At 41.4% G+C, this 17,609-nt stretch overlaps 1 long non-coding RNA gene and 1 pseudogene across 1 annotated transcript; one reads left to right on the forward strand and one right to left on the reverse strand.

The window, feature by feature from the left end:
• The first annotated feature begins 502 nt into the window (after positions 1 to 502).
• On the forward strand, positions 503 to 2,205 carry LOC145515073 (dihydrolipoyllysine-residue acetyltransferase component of pyruvate dehydrogenase complex-like; annotated as a pseudogene).
• Positions 2,206 to 14,108: 11,903 nt separating this feature from the next.
• LOC145515074 (uncharacterized) lies at positions 14,109 to 17,336 on the reverse strand. The gene is made up of 2 exons (XR_014060667.1): positions 15,367 to 17,336; positions 14,109 to 14,921 (listed from the first exon to the last, which is right to left on the reverse strand). It is a non-coding gene; the product is annotated as an uncharacterized LOC145515074 (long non-coding RNA).
• Positions 17,337 to 17,609: the final 273 nt, after the last annotated feature.

Consider the following 17,609-nt stretch of genomic DNA (forward strand, 5'->3'; position numbering starts at 1 on the left):
CTCCCCGATCCGCTCTGGATCATCCTTAGCCCCCATTTCACGGAGAAGACCATATGTTCACCACTTTTCTGGTCCGCGGAGAGGGTGGAGCGAATCTTTGCACCCCGTTTTACGACAACTTGCGGCCGCGCGGCGCGGCTGGCGGCAACGCCGCGGTGCTCTTGGAGCGGTCTCTCCGGAGACGGCGTTGGTTTTGGGGTGTGGAGTCGGTGGCGCTGTGTGGAGCGTCTGTGCGCGACGCGCTCAGAATGCAGCCGCAAGGGTAGGATTCCGGGCTCGGTGGACGGCCTTGCGGGAGGAGCCGGGAGCTCTGTGCGTGACCCCGCAGGCTGGCTCGGCTCAGGCTCATTGCAGCATCAAGACCACAGGCAGGGTCCGGGCACTCTGCGGCTGGAACCCCATCTCTTAGGCCACACCGCGGAATCGCGTCTTGCTGCAGTTCTGGGGGTCGCCTAACTGCCGAGGGTATAGCCTACCCCCGCATCAGAAGGTTCCATTGCCTTCTCTTTCCCCTACAATGCAGGCAGGCACCATAGCCCGCTGGGAAAAGAAGGAAGAAAAAAATCAGTGAGGGTGAACTAATTGCAGAAGTTGAAACTGATAAACCTACTGTTGGATTTGAGAGCGTGGAGGAGTGTTAGATGGCAAAGATCCTTGTTGCTGAAGGTACCAGAGATGTTTCAGTTGAAGCAATCATCCGTATCACAGTTGAAAAGCCTGACGATATTGAAACCTTTAAAAATTACACACTTGATTCTTCGACAGCAGCTGCCCCACGAGGAGCCCCGGCACCAACCCCTGCCGCCGCTGCTCCGTCACCTGCTCCTTCTGCTCAGGCTCCTGGTAGCTCATCTCCTACTCACATGCAGGTGGCTCTTCCTGCCCTCTCTCCCACCATGACCGTGGGCACAGTTCGGAGATGGGGGGAAAAAAGTGGGTGAGAAGCTAAACGAAGGAGATTTATTGGCAGCGATAGAGACTGACAAGTCCACTGTAGGTTTCCAAGTACAGAAAGAAGGCAAAAATCCTGATCCCTGAAGGCACACGAGATGTCCCTCTAGGAACCGCACTCTGTATCATTGTAGAAAAAGAGGCAGATATACCAGCTTTTGCTGACTATCGGCCAACTGAACTAACTGATTTAAAACCACCAGCACCAACACCTAGCCCATCCCTGGCAACCCCTGTTCCTCCAACTCCCCAACCTGGTGCCCCTCCACCTTTAGCCCCCGGCCTGCTGCTCCAGCTGAACCAAAGGGAAGAGTGTTCCTTAGCCCGCTTGCAAAGAAGTTGGCAGGAGAGAAAGGGATTGACCTTCACAAGTAAAAGGGACAGGACCAGATGGCAGAATCAATAAGAAGGACATTAACTCCTTTGTGCCTATGAAAGCTGCTCCCACTCCAGCAGCTGTGCCTCCTCTGAGCCGAGGAGTGGCTCCAGTTCCTACAGGCGTGTTCACAGATATCCCAGTCAGCAGCATTTGCCAAGTCATTGCACTGCAGTTAATGCAATCTAAGTAAACAATACCTCATTATTACCTTTCTATTGATGTAAATATGGGAGAAGTTTTGTTAGTATGGAAAGAAGATGTTACAAGGAAAAAGCAAAATTTCTGTTAATGACTTCATTATAAAAGCTTCAGCTTTGGCATGCTTAAAAGTTCCTGAAGGAGATTCTTCTTGGCTGGACACAGCTATAAGACAAAATCATGTTGTTGATATCAGTGTTGCAGTCAATACTCCTGCAGGACTCATCACACCTATTGTATTTAATGCACATATAAAAGGACTGGAAACCATTGCTAATGATGTTGTTTCTTTAGCAACCAAAGCACGAGAGGGTAAACTACAGCCACATAAGTTCCAGGGTGGCACTTTTACGATCTCAAATTTAGGAATGTTTGGGATTAAGAACTTCTCTGCTATTATTAACCCACCCAAGCATGTATTTTGGCAATTGGTGCTTCAGAGGATAGACTGGATCCAGCAGATAATGAAAAAGGATTTGATGTGGCTAGCATGATGTCTGTTACACTTAGTTGTGATCATCGGGTTGTGGATGGAGCAGTTGGAGCCCAGTGGCTTGCTGAGTTTACAAAGTACCTTGAGAAGCCTATCACCCTGTTATTATAATTAATCCAAGAATTTCTAGACTCTTCTAGGTCACACTGTTTCATTCTTACCAAGGTATAAATGTGTTACTAAATGGTGGTTCTCTTTTTAAGGTTAACCAGTTATGTTTGAGTCTGTCCAGATATTTGTAATGGGCACTACTGATTTTTTTTTAAATGCCAATTACATCCCAATATTGTGCACATTTAGTAAACACCAGATTTTAAGCTGTGTACTCCTAGTCAAGGAGCCTGTGGCATAGCCCTTTGGCTATGCAGAGGTAGAATTGTGGTTCCCTATTGAGACAGGCGCATAAAAGTAACCTTGATGAGACTTGAGGTTTTGAAATTTAATTCTCTCAAATGTTTTGATTAGATTTGAGAAAAAGAGAAGAAGTTGGGAAAGCAAGTTCTTTTGGAGAAGGGATTTGAACTGAAACTTGATTTTGGAATTTAAGCCTAATTTGAAATTTTCTGTTACATAATCTTGGTTTGTCATGGATGGGAAACATGGAGAACTTAAAGGAAAGTATGAGACAACTTTAAAAGTCAACATTTTCATAGGATGGTTCAACCAGCTGTTCTTTGTTTATTTTTCTATGACTTCAGAAATGACCAGCTTCTTGGTATAAATGAGAATTTGTGTGGGTATCTATTTAAACAATTTAAATATGTCATTGTGAGAGCAGAATTCTCTAATTGCCTCAAATAAAAGAATATGCTTATAGAACTTAACGGAGAAAAAAAATCACAAATAATATGTTGACATCATGAGATGTACTTATGTAGAAATGGACTAATTTCAGTAAGAAACACCACCAGTAGGTATAACACAAAAATATTAAGTGTGAATGATAAAAGAATACATTAGAAGAAAAGCCTTCAGCTATAACCTGCTGAGATGTGTGTCTTGCAAGCCTTCTATAACAGGATTAAGCCAGAGAAGCTGAGCTCGTGGAAACAGACATAGTATTAATAGATGGTGGTGAGTGTACTTTACTTGAAAATGGGACATTAAACATCAATATTCAACGTATCTTTGGTACAATTACATAACAAATTGGATAATGCATTTGAAGTACATCCTGATGTGTGGTACACAAAGAGCGCTCAGTAAATACCAGCAATTATTATTAGGGAGATGAATGCAGGTAAGATGACCATTATCATCCTTGAGGCTCTGTTATTTCTTTTTGAGGCTTACTTATTAAAAGACTAACTCCAAGGCTTCCTTGGTGGCTCGGGGTAAAGAATCCAATTTAGGAGACATGGGTTCCATCCCTGGTCCAGGAAGATCCCACATGCGGTGGGGCAACTAAGCCTGTAGGCCACAACTACTAAGCACACACACCATAGACCCTGGGAGTCGCAAGTTCTGAGTCCATGTGCCACAAGTATGGACATCTGCACGCCACAACAAGAGAAGCCCCTGCAATGAGAAGCCCAGGCACTGCAACAAGAGAGCAGTCCCCATTTGCTGCAACTAGAGAAAAGCCCACGCGGCAACAAAGACCCAGCACAGCCACAAATAAATAAATACGTAAGTAAACTTTTTTTTTAAGTCTTAACTCCAATGATCCATGTGTGATTTTGACCGTTTGGTTCTGCCTCATCACAGAAATGGTAGTATTTAATGAAAACAACACAAGGAGTGAAATCTGGTCACTAAAACCTGTTTGAAAGGCCTTCCTCATAACCTACACAATGTCAGAACTTGCGCATTTTTGACTCACTGGATTCTCCTGCTTCACACAACAACTTAAATAGGTCCAACCACACTCGCTAGTAAAAACATGTCAAGGGCACACTTGGGGTTCAGAAAATGGGGTGTCCCATCTGCCCACTAGAATGTACAGTTTCATAGGATGGGAAACTGCCTGGCCCATCACACAATATTTCCTCAATAAATATTGGAATGGCTTTTTCCACCACATTTCTTGTTTTTGAACTTCCATTTGCGTCATATTTAAAATAGTGTTACTTGCCCTTTTCCCTGTTTTGCTTTATTTACCACAACAAAACCCCTCTCTAAGTCTTCTATTCTTAAATTCCTCATCATATCCAGACCTACTCTTCCTATATAGAGCCTTAGTTGCCATATTCAGAGCTAACAACTAAATAAAAATCAGGGAAAAAAGTATTTCTTCTCCCAATGCAAGGGGCCCGGTTTCAATCCCTTGTCAGGGTACTAGATCCCACATGTCACAAATAAGACCCGGTGCAGAAAAATAAATATTTAAAAAATAAATAAAAGTTTCTCTTTCTTATGAGATTGTTTCAGAAACATTTCAGACCCATGATACTGTATTTTCATACCTATGTAAAACAGGTTTTACAATAATGGATGCTATAGCTTCATAGAGCATGACGTTGAGAATAATCCTTACCAAAGACCAGATAGGTCTTAAGTGACAGGACATTGCTGAATTTACCACAGTCCAATACCAGTCTTCCATCTTGTCTGTCTGTATTACAGTAGTAAAATGTACAAATAAAAGCATAAAGATACCACAGTAAAAATAAAATAAATAAGCACTGCAGTCAAGAAGCCCTGGCCAAAGTCCCTCTGTAGTTTCTCTGGACCTAGAGCTCCCCCAGGCTCCACCTGTGCCCCGTTCCCACCCCACCTCCTCGGGACGCCCTCACTTCCTCACCCCCCTGCCAGCTTTTCAGATGAATTCAGGAACCCTCCTGCAGCCCCTCCTAACAGTCGTGAGCAACAGTACAAGTGAGGTGAGTGTGTGATGTGTTTACACTTTTAAAGATAAAATTACAAATGCCAATAAGCTATCAAATAATACGTGAATCTTCAAGACAAGACTTTAAAATGTGTGAAATTATGAGTGCCATGTGACTGAAATTTGACAAAATATCCAAGACCACTGACTATCACTGCACAGCTTTCCTGTTCTGTTGAAGGGAAGGGATATTCATATAAATAATTGAAAACAGTGATTTTGCTAAAATGAAGGTAATAAAAGTTTACAAAATATGACTAAATTTTTTTTCCATCTAAACATTACTTTCCCTTCAATAGATCACCTAGATTTGTTCAATGAAAATTATATTACTTCAACATTATCTTTAAAATTAAAAGATAAATTAGAATGAAAAATATAAAGAAATCAGAATGACTTAAATTAAGCTGAATGTAAATGCTTTTGAAGATGTAATTAAATCTTATTTATTTTTATAAAGTTAAGACTAATGCTTATGTAGTTTAATATCGTTTACCTGCCAAAATAAATTAAAGATGTAACACTCCACTCATTTCATCTAAAGCTACCAATCTGAGAACAGTGCTAATTGTTTAACATGGTAAAATGTTTGTAAAGTATTGTGGTCCTTTAAGACAGTGTGAATTCTATGATAATTTGAGAGAAATTGGTACTTTTATTCTTCTCTCACTTTTCCATTTTGTTGGCATTTTCCATTACTTCTTTCAGAATGACTTGATTGCTTTATTTATACAGATCCTGTGCCTTTCTTGTGGAAATTGTTTATAAGCATTTTATTATTGGTCTGTGTGTCATGGAAAGATTGTTTCCCAATTCTATTTCTAGGCATGCCTTGCTATCCTATAGGTAAACTATTGATTTTTGTGTTTATAGCTTTTGTCAACTTTAGCCTTTAGCAAAACAGTGTCAAGAAACCCCACTGAGCAGGCAAGGCTTACTTTGCTGGATTTGATGAAATAAGAAAGGAAAACACCCTGGCACAATCTTAAGAGCCCAGACAGAAAGAGTGGAGTGGTGGCTTTGTAGGGTCTGACTAGGTGACAGATTCCCAGACGAGTATTGTGAGATCGGGAACTCCTTGGGAGTGGGCAGTGTGTGAGACACAATAGCTTTATACTTGTGTGCGTACGAGACCAAGTTCTGAGCCGAGTTTGCTCAACAGTCTTGATAGTTCAGGTGTTTTTACTGATTTACAGTTGATATTCTGCTGCTGCTGCTAAGTCGCTTCAGTCGTGTCCGACTCTGTGCGACCCCATAGACGGCAGCCCACCAGGCTCCGCCGTCCCTGGGATTCTCCAGGCAAGAATACTGGAGTGGGTTGCCATTTCCTTCTCCAGTGCATGAAAGGGAAAAGTGAAAGTGAAGTCGCTCAGTTGTGTCCGACTCTTAGCGACCCCATGGACTGTAGCCTACCAGGCTTCTCCGTCCATGGGATTTTCCAGGCAAGAGTACTGGAGTGGGGTGCCATTGCCTTCTCCAGGGCTAAGTATTTCTCAGAGCCAGACTTAACCCTGTCTTTCATTTTTCTCAGCCTTCACATAGTGACAGGAATGTATCTTGGGGATGTATAGTTTCTAATCATGGGGAAAACCAAAACCACGTGGGTTTAAACTCTCAGCCCCTCTCCCTTGACATCCATGTCAGCCCAGGGTGGAGATTACAATACCATTGTCTGCAAACAGAAGTGATTTCCATCTTCACTGCTTTTTGGTGAGTTGTGGATATATGATAAGGCTCTGCTGGCAGTTTTCCAGAATCTATTACTGTCAGATTTGCTATTTCTTTTTGCTTAAAGATCACTTGTTGGATCCTTTGAAGGGACAAAGTCCATTTCTCAGTATTTCAGATTTTGCTGATGACGCTGCTGAGCAAAGCGACATGGAATAATACTAAGAAAGACATGTTTCCGGGGTTTGTAGTCCTGTACTCAGCAGAAGCTAAGGGTGCCCAAGCTCTATTTCTGTGAAACATGGGCTACAAAGTTGCTAAGTGTTGTTATTGTTCAGGCAGACATCTTCATGTCCAGGTTTGATGGGAGTTTGATTTTTCTGGCCACTTGACCCAGTGTTTTGTCATTTACAAAGCACTTATTGCTTGATTCCAATTACACAGAAAAGCACCTTTCTTATTGCAATGAACTAGCATCAGAGGAAGCAGGTTGTTATTCAAAGGAGCACAAGTAAAAACAATAATGATACTGAACGTGCATCTTAATCAAAAGACACACAAAGGAGTGACTCAAAGCATCAAAAGAAAAATGGGAAACATAAACACATTATAGATAAGAGGTCTGAGTATCTGTTAACAATCTAGATTCTTAAGTAAGTGAAGAAGAAAGCGAGGATGCAAGGAGAGAACGCAGGAGAGCAGACTGAAAGAGGACAACCCGCCTCTGACATTGGGAGCCTGCTTCCTGGCTCTTCTGGAGAAGTTATCTCCTGGATGAGCCGTCATCTTGGTTGGTGTGCTGGGATTAGGTTTACGGCCCCTGAAAAACTGATTATAAACTCCTTGAGTGGCCTGACTTGAGATCTCTGGACCCTTTAACTTAAAGAGGTATACTCACTCCTGCTAATAGTGGAGGGAGCAAGTTTTGAGTAGAGACCAGGAGTAGCTCTGGCGACAGCTGGGGACATTTTGAGAAGAAGCCGCAGAAATTCAGACCATGAAGACCAGGGTACAGGCCCAACAGATCTTAACAATACAGTCTTAATTTACGAGAGTACGAACTGAAGATACCTAGATTTTTTTGCTTGAGACAAGTTGAAAGGGAAAGTGTTAGTTGTTCAGTTTTGTTTGACTCTTTGCAACCCCATGGACTGTAGCCCACCAGGCTCATCTGTCCATGGGATTCTCCAGGCAAGAATGTGGGTTCTCATTTGTAAAAATTTAATTAGCTGTAATTAATAATTTATGCACATTTCCACAATGTAAGCATGTTATGATTAAACATGAATTTAAGGGTTATTGACCCTTACTGTCATATATTAGAAAGTCCTGCCTACCTCCTGGGATACACGAATGTGAAATTTAAAACCTAACTTTAGAAAATATTTGAAGCAGTATTAACTTCCCCTACTCAAAGAAAAAGAAACTTAAATTTATTTAAAAAGTGTATCAATCTGATTGCCAGAGTGTGTTAATGGCTGAGAGAAGAGTATTCTAAAAAGATTCTGGGGGCTTCTCTGGTGGCTCAGTGCTAAAGAATCCACCTGCCAATGCAGGAGACATGAGTTTGATCCCTGGTCTGGGAAGACCCCCACCTACTGCATAGCAACTAAGCCTGTGCCACAACTATTGAGCCTGTGCTCTAGAGCCTAGGAGTCACGACAAGAGAAGCCACTATGCGCCACAGCTAGAAAAAAGCCCACACAGCAATGAAGACCCAGCACAGCCATCAAAAAATTATAAAAAATTTTTTAAAGATTCTGAACAGTAGGTTCTCATTAATTATATATTTTATTCACAGTATCAATAGTGTATATATGTCAATCCCAATCTCTCAAATCATCCCACCCCTCTGTCCTCCTTGGTGACCTAAATGAGAAGGAAATCCAAAAAAGAAGGAATATAGTTACATATATAGCTGATTCACTTTGCTGTGCAGTAGAAATGAACAGAACACACTGTAAGGCAAGTATACTCCAATAAAGTTTTTGTTTTAAAAAAGAGATTCTGGTCTCATGCACCATTTAAAGAAAGAAAGAAAAGTGAAGTCGCTCAGTCATGTCCGACTCTTTGCAACCCCATGGACAGTAGCCTACCAGGCTCCTCCATCCATGGGATTTTCCAGGCAAGAGTACTGGAGTGGGTTGCCATTTTCTTCTCCAGAGGCACCATTTAAACCCTACCTTAAAAACAGATCTCTCTCTCTGAAAAGATTGAGTCAGGTGAAAGCAGAAGTGGCTTTGAACCTGCTGAAATATTTTAGGTGGATTGTACAGTCATATAAGACAACACTTGTGAGTTTCTATATAGCACAAAAACAGTGTGTCAAGGATTCGGGGTGGTTCAGTATCTTAGGCACAATTTGTTATGTAAATAAACATCTGATGAGGAGACATTTGTGTGGTTCCCAGGAACAGGCTACTTACTATTCAGAGTCTGTCATTTGGAATTTCCCTTTTGGGAAGGCATCGGTCAAGACAATGTCTGCACTTTCTTCCTATGTGGCCTTGAATATCTCATCTCCAAGACAACCAGTTACTCACACACACTTGTCTGCCACAGAGTTCATCACATCCTGCTGACACAGCTATGTTCTCAAGCTTCCCTGAATTACTTGCACAGATGTCCTCCCAGCTTGTATTTACAATGTGTGGTTTCTGAGTATAGAGAGGATGAAGTCAGACTAACAAAACTGCATTTTCAAAGCTTTAAAACACTTCCTAACACTGTACACACAAAAATAAACTCAAAATGGATTAAAGATCTAAACGTAAGACCAGAAACTATAAAACTCCTAGAGGAAAACATAGGCAAAACACTCTCCGACATAAATCACAGCAGGATCCTCCATGACCCACCTCCCAGAATATTGGAAATAAAAGCAAAAATAAACAAATGGGACCTAATTAAAATTAAAAGCTTTTGCACAACAAAGGAAACTATAAGCAAGGTGAAAAGACAGCCTTCAGAATGGGAGAAAATAATAGCAAATGAAGCAACAGACAAACAATTAATCTCAAAAATATACAAGCAACTTCTGCAGCTGAATTCCAGAAAAATAAACGACCCAATCAAAAAATGGGCCAAAGAACTAAACAGACATTTCTCCAAAGAAGACATACAGATGGCTAACAAACACATGAAAAGATGCTCAACATCACTCATTATTAGAGAAATGCAAATCAAAACCATGATGAGGTATCATTTCACACCAGTCAGAATGGCTGCTATCCAAAAGTCTACAAGCAATAAATGCTGGAGAGGGTGTGGAGAAAAGGGAACCCTCTTACACTGTTGGTGGGAATGCAAACTAGCACAGCCACTATGGAGAACAGTGTGGAGATTCCTTAAAAAACTGGGAATAGAACTGCCATATGACCCAGCAATCCCACTGCTGGGCATATACACCGAGGAAACCAGAATTGAAAGAGACGCGTGTACCCCAATGTTCATCGCAGCACTGTTTACAATAGCCAGGACATGGAAGCAACCTAGATGTCCATCAGCAGACGAATGGATAAGGAAGCTGTGGTACATATACACAATGGAATATTACTCAGCCATTAAAAAAAATACATTTGAATCAGTTCTACTGAGATGGATGAAACTGGAGCCCATTATACAGAGTGAAGTAAGCCAGAAAGAAAAACACCAATACAGTATACTAATGCATATATATGGAATTTGAAAGATGGTAACGATAACCCTATATGTGAGACAGAATAAGAGACACAGATGCATAGAACAATTTTATGGACTCTGAGGGAGAAGGTGAGGGTGAGACGTTCTGGGAGAATAGCATTGAAACATGTATATTATCATATGTGAAACAGAACACCATTCCATGTTCGATGCATGAGACAAGGGCTCAGGGCCGGGGCAATGGGATGACCCAGAGGGATGGGATGGGGAGGGAGGTGGGTGGGGGGTCCAGGAAGGGGAACACATGTAAACCCATGGCTGATTCATGTCAATGTATGGCAAAAACTATTACAATATTGTAAAGTAATTAGCCCCCAACTAAAATAAATAAATTTATTTAAAAAAAAGTAATTATCATATAAATGTCATTGAAAACATGTCACTGGTGATGTCTTGCTCCATTACACTGGATAAAAAACAAAAGTGTGTCAGTCACTTCAATCATGTCCAACTCTTTGAAATCACATGGGCTGTAGACAACCAGCCTCCTCTGTCCATGGAATTCTCCAGGCAAGAATACTGGAGTGGGTACCCATTCCATTTTCCAAGGGATTTTCTCAACTCAAGGATTGATGATCAGTAAATCAAGTCAAAACCTAATGTGCGCTTTTTATTGGCACTAAGGAATGTTGCTTTTGCTTATAAGGTCCAAGGAATTCTTCATAACGCTCTTATGTTTGAGTACCATTTTTTCTCAATGGTTCAGGTCTTCAACAGACCTGACCTCAGGAGAAGCCACTTTACAGAGGCTAACCTACTCAGGTTTCCTCATTACCTAGCTGCCCCGGGGCCAGGAACTACCCACCTCTGTCCCACTCTTGCATCCCACATGCGAGAACAAAACATCTGGAGTGGAGACACACAAGTGGAAATTACCCCAGGAGCCAGTCCTGGGAGGCTATGCTAAGTCGCTTCAGTCGTGTCCGACTCTGTGCAACCCCATAGACGGCAGCTAACCAGGCTCCACCGTCCCTAGGATTCTCCAGGCAAGAATACTGGAGTGGGTTGCCATTTCCTTCTCCAGTGCATGAAAGGGAAAAGTGAAAGTGAAGTCGCTGAGTCGTGTCTGACTCTTAGCACCTCCATGGACTGTAGCCCACCAGGCTCCTCCGTCCATGGGATTTTCCAGGCAAGAGTACTGGAGTGGGGTGCCATTGCCTTCTCTGAGTCCTGGGATAGGAATGCCTTAACTGTAATTTATGAGTTGCCAGAGCCTCAGTGGAGACAACCTGTGTTAAAAACTCCAGAAGGACCTAATGATGGGGGGGACACCCACAAGATTGAGGGATTTACCCTGAGGAGCTCAACCAGGTCCTCACATTAAATGTCAGTGAGAAAACCCTTTATGCTCTAACTGTTCTTCTTAATAAGGCTGTGCTTGGCCCAACCTAGGAATGAGAACCTAACCCACCTGGGGATCATCAGAGCCTAACTGAAGGAGCAAAGAGAAAGAAACAAATGAAATAGATGAAACGATTTGTTGTTGTTCAGTCACTAAGTCGTGTCCGACTCTTTGGAACTCCATGGTCTACAGCACTCCAGTCTTCCCTGTCTCTCACTGTCTTGTGGAGTTTGCTCAAACTCATGTTCACTGAGTCAATGATGCCATCCAACCATCTCATCCTCTGTCATCCCTTCTCCTCCTGCCTTCAATCTTTCCCAGCATCAGGGTCTTTTCTAATGAGCTGGCTCTTTGCATCAGGTGACCAAAATATTGGAGCTTTAGCATCAGTCCTTCCAATGAATAATCAGCATTGATTTCCTTTAGGATTGACTGGTTGGATCTGTTTGCTGTTCAAGGGACTCTCAAGAGTCTTCTCCAACACCACAGTTCAAAAGCATCAATTCTTTGGCACTCAGCTTTCTTTATATTACAACTCTCACATCCATACATGACTTACTGGAAAAACCATAGCTTTGACTGGACAGACCTTTGTTGGCAAAGTGATGTCTCTACTTTTTAATATGCTATCCAGGTTTGTCATAGTTTTTCTTCCAAGGAGCAGTTCAGTTCAGTTCAGTCACTCAGTCGTGTCTGACTCTTTGCAACCCCATGAATTACAGCACGCCAGGCCTCCCTGTCCATCACCAACTCCCAGAGTTTACCCAAACCCATGTCCATCGAGTCAGTGATGCCATCCAACCATCTCATCCTCTGTCGTCCCCTTCTCCTCCTGCCCCCAGTCCTACCCAGCATTAGGGTCTTTTCCAATGAGTCAACTCTTCGCATGAGGTGGCCAAAGTATTGGAGTTTCAGCTTCAACATTAGTCCTTCCAATGAACACCCAGGACTGATCTCCTTTAGAATGGACTGGTTGGATCTCCTTGCAGTCCAAGAGACTCTCAAGAGTCTTCTCCAACACCACAGTTCAAAAGCATCAATTCTTCGGTGCTCAGCTTTCTTCACCATCCAACTCTCACATCCATACATGACCACTGGAAAAACCATAGCCTTGACTAGACGGACTTTTGTTGGCAAAGTAATGTCTCTGCTTTTAAATATGCTATCTAGGTTGGTCATAACCTTCCTTCCAAGGAGTAAGCGTCTTTTAATTTCATGGCTGCAATCACCATCTGCAGTGATTTTGGAGCCCCCCAAAATAAAGTCAGCCACTGTTTCTACTGTTTCCTCATCTATTTGCCATGAAGTGATGGGACCGGATGCCATGGTCTTAGTTTTCTGAATGTTGAGCTTTAAGCCGACTTTTTCACTCTCCTCTTTCACTTTCATCAAGAGGCTCTAGTTCTTCTTCACTTTCTGCCATAAGGGTGATGTCATCTGCATATCTGAGGTTATTGATATTTCTCCTGGCAATCTTGATTCCAGCTTGTGTTTCTTCCAGCCCAGCGTTTCTCATGATGTACTCTGCATATCAGTTAAATAAGCAGGGTGACAATATACAGCCTTGACCTACTCCTTTTCCTGTTTGGAACCATCTGTTGTTCCATGTCCAGTTCTAACTGTTGCTTCCTGACCTGCATACAGGTTTCTCAAGAGACAGGTCAAGTGGTCTGGTATTCCCATCTCTTTCAGAATTTTCCACAGTTTATTGTGATCCACACACTCAAAGGCTTTGGCATAGTCAATAAAGCAGAAATAGATGTTTTTCTGAAACTCTCTTGCTTTTTCGATGATCCAGCGGATATTGGCAATTTGATCTCTGGTTCCTCTGCCTTTTCTAAAACCAGCTTGAACATCTGGAAGTTCACGGTTCACATATTGCTGAAGCCTGGCTTGGAGAATTTTGAGCATTACTTTGCTAGTGTTTGAGATGAGTGCCATTGTGCAGTAGTTTGAGCACTTCCAAGGAGCAAGTGTCTTTTAATTTCATGACTGCAGTCACCATATGCAGTGATTTTGGAGCCCAAGAAAATAAAGTATGTCACTGTTTCCATTATTTCCCCATCTATTTGCCATGAAGTGATGGGACTGGATGCCCTGATCTTTGTTTTTTGAATGTTGAGTTTTAAGTCAACTTTTTCACTCTCCTCTTTCACTCTCATCAAGAGGCCCTTTAGTTTCTCTTTGCTTTCTGCCATTAGACTGGTGTCATCTGCATATCTGAGGTTATTGGTATTTCTCCCAGCAATCCTGATTCCAGCTTGTGACTCATCCAGCCCAGCATTTCACATGATGTTCTCTGCATAGAAGTTAAAGAAACAAGGTGACAATATACAGCCTTGATGAACTCCTTTCCCAATTTTGAACCCGTTTGTTGTTCCATGCCTGGTTCTAAGTGTTGCTTCTTGACCTGCATACAAGCCTCTCAGGAGACAAGTAAGATGGTCTGGTATTCCTATCTCTTTAAGAATTTTCCACAGTTTGTTGTTATCCACACAAAGGCTTTAGCATAGTTAATGAAACAGAAGTAGATGTTTTTCTGGAATTCTTTTTCTTTTTCTGTGATCCAAAAGATGTTGACAAATTGACTTCTGGCTCCTCTGCCTTTTCTAAATACAGCTTGTACATCTGGAAGTTTTTGGTTCATGTACTGCTGAAGCCCAGCTTGAAGGATTTTGAGGATTACCTTGCTAGCATGTGAAATAAGCACAGTTGTGTGGTAGTTTGAACATTCTTTGGCATTGCCCTTCTTTGGGATTGGAATGAAAACTGACCTTTTCCCATCCTATGGCCACTGCTGAGTTTTCCAAATTTGCTGGCATACTGAGTGCAGCACTTTAATGGCATCATTGTTTTTAGGGTTATGAAAACTGGCTGGAATTTTATGCTCAATCTACGTAAGACCAAAGATAAACAAGAAATCCTGAGAGACACCAGAGGGGGGAAACACAAAAACAAAGCAGTCTGTCTGGTGTTGAAATAACTTTCTAGGTCCAAGATGGAGCTGCTTCTGTCTTGGGTGTTGTGGCAGCAAATTGAAACTTGTATGACTTTTGTGTCTCTAGACATGTTCCTCTTGACCAGAAACATTGTAATATCCAGTCAGTCAATCCCCAAAGGCCCAGCTAGTTCTGGGCTCTATACTTATTACCTTGCTCCTTCTTGTCCTAAACAAGATTGACTATATTGCCCAACCAATCAGAATTTTTCTATTTGTCTCTATCTTGTTTTTCATTCTTTCTTAGAAAAGCTTCTTGCCTTCTCCCCCATTTTGCAGTTTTCCAAATGGAGACTGTTTTCTTCATGAAGTGTTAAAGTTTGTTTGTATTTCCTGAATTTTCTTTAATCATTCTCTAATACCCTAGAGAAACAAAGCTAAGGATTACATTTGATTTCTCAGAATCCATGAAAGCAAGAAGAGAAGAGTACAGTATTTAGTGTTGAGAAAAAATGACCAACTTAGAATTCTATATACTGAAAAATTATCTATCAAAGATGAAGGAGAAATATAGACTTTCTCAGACACACAAAGACTGAGTGAACTTGTTGCCTTGGAAGAAATGGTAAAAATAAGTTGTTTAGAGAAGGAAAATAATCAATTGTCTAGACAGAAGGAAAAAATAGTTGTTTAGAGAGAAGGTCAGAAACTCAGGCCTATATAAAGGAAGAAAGAACATTGAGGAAAGAATAAGTGAAGTCAAAATAAACTAATTTTTCTTAGTTCTTATGTATCTGTCAGATAACATTTTGTTAAATAATACTACCAACAACATATTCAATTATGTAAGCATGTATTATATACTTACATGTGCTTATGTATGCTTGTATATGGGCTTCCCAGGTGGCTCAGCAGTAAAGAATCTGCCTGCCAATGCAAGAGATGCAGGTTCAATCCCTGAAGATCCCCTGGTGAAGGAAACGGCAAACTGCTCCAGTATTCTTGCCTGGGAAATCCCATGGACAGGGGAGCCTGGCAGACTACAGTACATGGGGTCACAAATAGTCAGACATGACTTAATGACTAAACAACAACAACAACAATATGCTCGTATATAAATTTTAAAAATGACAGGAAAGATTCTAGGGATTGAAGGAAGGGACTAAGATTATTTTGTTATTTTAAGGTATTTGAACCTTTGAATTATGACATTATTTGAAAGTGGCCTATGATTAGCTGTAAATGTATGATGCAAACTCTAGGGCAACCACTAAAAAAAGTAAAAAAAAAATTTAAGTGATATGCTAATAAAAGGGAGAAAATGACATCATATAAAATGCGCAGGCAAAAATCACAAAAGGCAGAAAAAGTGTCAAAAAAAGTTAGATGGAAAAAGGCAACAAATAAACTATAGTAACAAATATGGTAGATACTAATCCAAGTACATCAATAATCACTTTGAAAGTCAGTGATCTAAATGACCAATAATTGATTGTAAGCTAGATCAAAACAGCAGACTCAGTCATATATTGTCTATAGGAAGCTCATGCTGGGTATAAAGGCAAACAGATGAAAGAAAATCCATGTAAACAGCAGTCAAGAGAAAACAGGAGTAGCCTATTAATTTCACAGAGAACAAACTTCAAAGCAAGGAAAGGTATCAGGGATAAATAATGATAAAGGGATCAATTATCGGGAAGAGATAACAATCCTTCATGTGAATGAGCCTAATAACAGACAAACTGTGAAGAAGAAACTAATAGAATCGCAAAGGACATAGGTAAATCCACTATCTGAGCTGGAGATTTCAACGCCTGTCTATCAGAAATGGTCAGATCATCAGGCAGAAAATCAGGAAGGACAGAGTTAAACTCAACAATAATATCTAGGAACCTCCTGGTAGTCCAGCGGTTAAGAATCTGCCTTGCAATGCAAAGGACACGAGTTCAAACCCTGGTTCAGGAACTAAGATCCCACATGCCATGGAGCAACTAAGCCCATGTGCCTAACTACTGAAGCCACATGCTTTAGAGCCCACACCCCCTAACTACTAACCCTGCACATCACAACTAGAGAGTCTGTGAGCTGCAACAAAAGATTCCACATGATGCAATGAAGATCCTGCATGCCCCAATTAAGACCCAACACAAACAAATATTAAAAAAAATAACATCGATCAACTGGATACAATTCATACCTATGAATTATGGCAACAACAGAACACACATTATTCTCATACTCACATGGAAGATTCACAAAGATATACCATATCACATTCTGGGCCACAGACACACTTTAACAAATTTAAAACAACAGAAATCATATAATGAACTTCCCTGTTGGTACAGTGGATAAGAATCCATGTGCCAAGGAAGGGCACACAGGTTTGATCCCTGGTCCGGGAAGATTCCACATGCCACAGAGCGACTAAGCCCGTGCACCACAACTACTGAACCTGTGCTCTAGAGCCCATGCTCCACAACAAGAGAAGCCACCTCGAAGAGAAGCCCATGTACCACCAATGGAGAGTAACTCCTGTTTGTTGCAAGAGAAAAGCCCACACAGCAATGAAGGCCCAGCCCAGCCAAAAGTAAATTCTAAAAAAAGAAACCACAGACCAATATCTCTCATGAACATAAGTGTAAAAATCTACATGAAAATATTAGCAAATAGAATCCAACAATGTATAAAAACAATCAGTTTTTATACACCACAATCAGTTCAGTTAAGTTCAGTCGCTCAGTCATGTCCAACTCATTGTGACCCCATGAATTGCAGCACACCAGGCTTCTGTGTCCATCACCAACTGCCAGAGCTTACTCAAACTCACGTCCATCTGATATAGGCATGTTCTCCATGTTGTCATGTCTACCACTAGAGACCATCATAAAGGAGTTGGTGATGAAGCTTGCTTTGTCCTTTCATGATCTCTGTTTTCCTTGGGGATCTCAAGCAAGTGTTCAGATGTCCTGGGGTTGAGAAGCAGATTACATCACACAAGTTCATGCTCAGGAATATCCATGTAAAAGCCTGTCTGATGGATCTGAGGGATTGTTTTCTTTTACATGAAATTCTGTGGGCATGAACTCTAGTTCTTTAGATGAAACTGGC

This window comes from Giraffa tippelskirchi, chromosome 7, assembly GCF_054371585.1.
Source record: "Giraffa tippelskirchi isolate mGirTip1 chromosome 7, T2T-mGirTip1v1.2.pri, whole genome shotgun sequence".
NCBI classification, from domain to species: domain Eukaryota; kingdom Metazoa; phylum Chordata; class Mammalia; order Artiodactyla; family Giraffidae; genus Giraffa; species Giraffa tippelskirchi.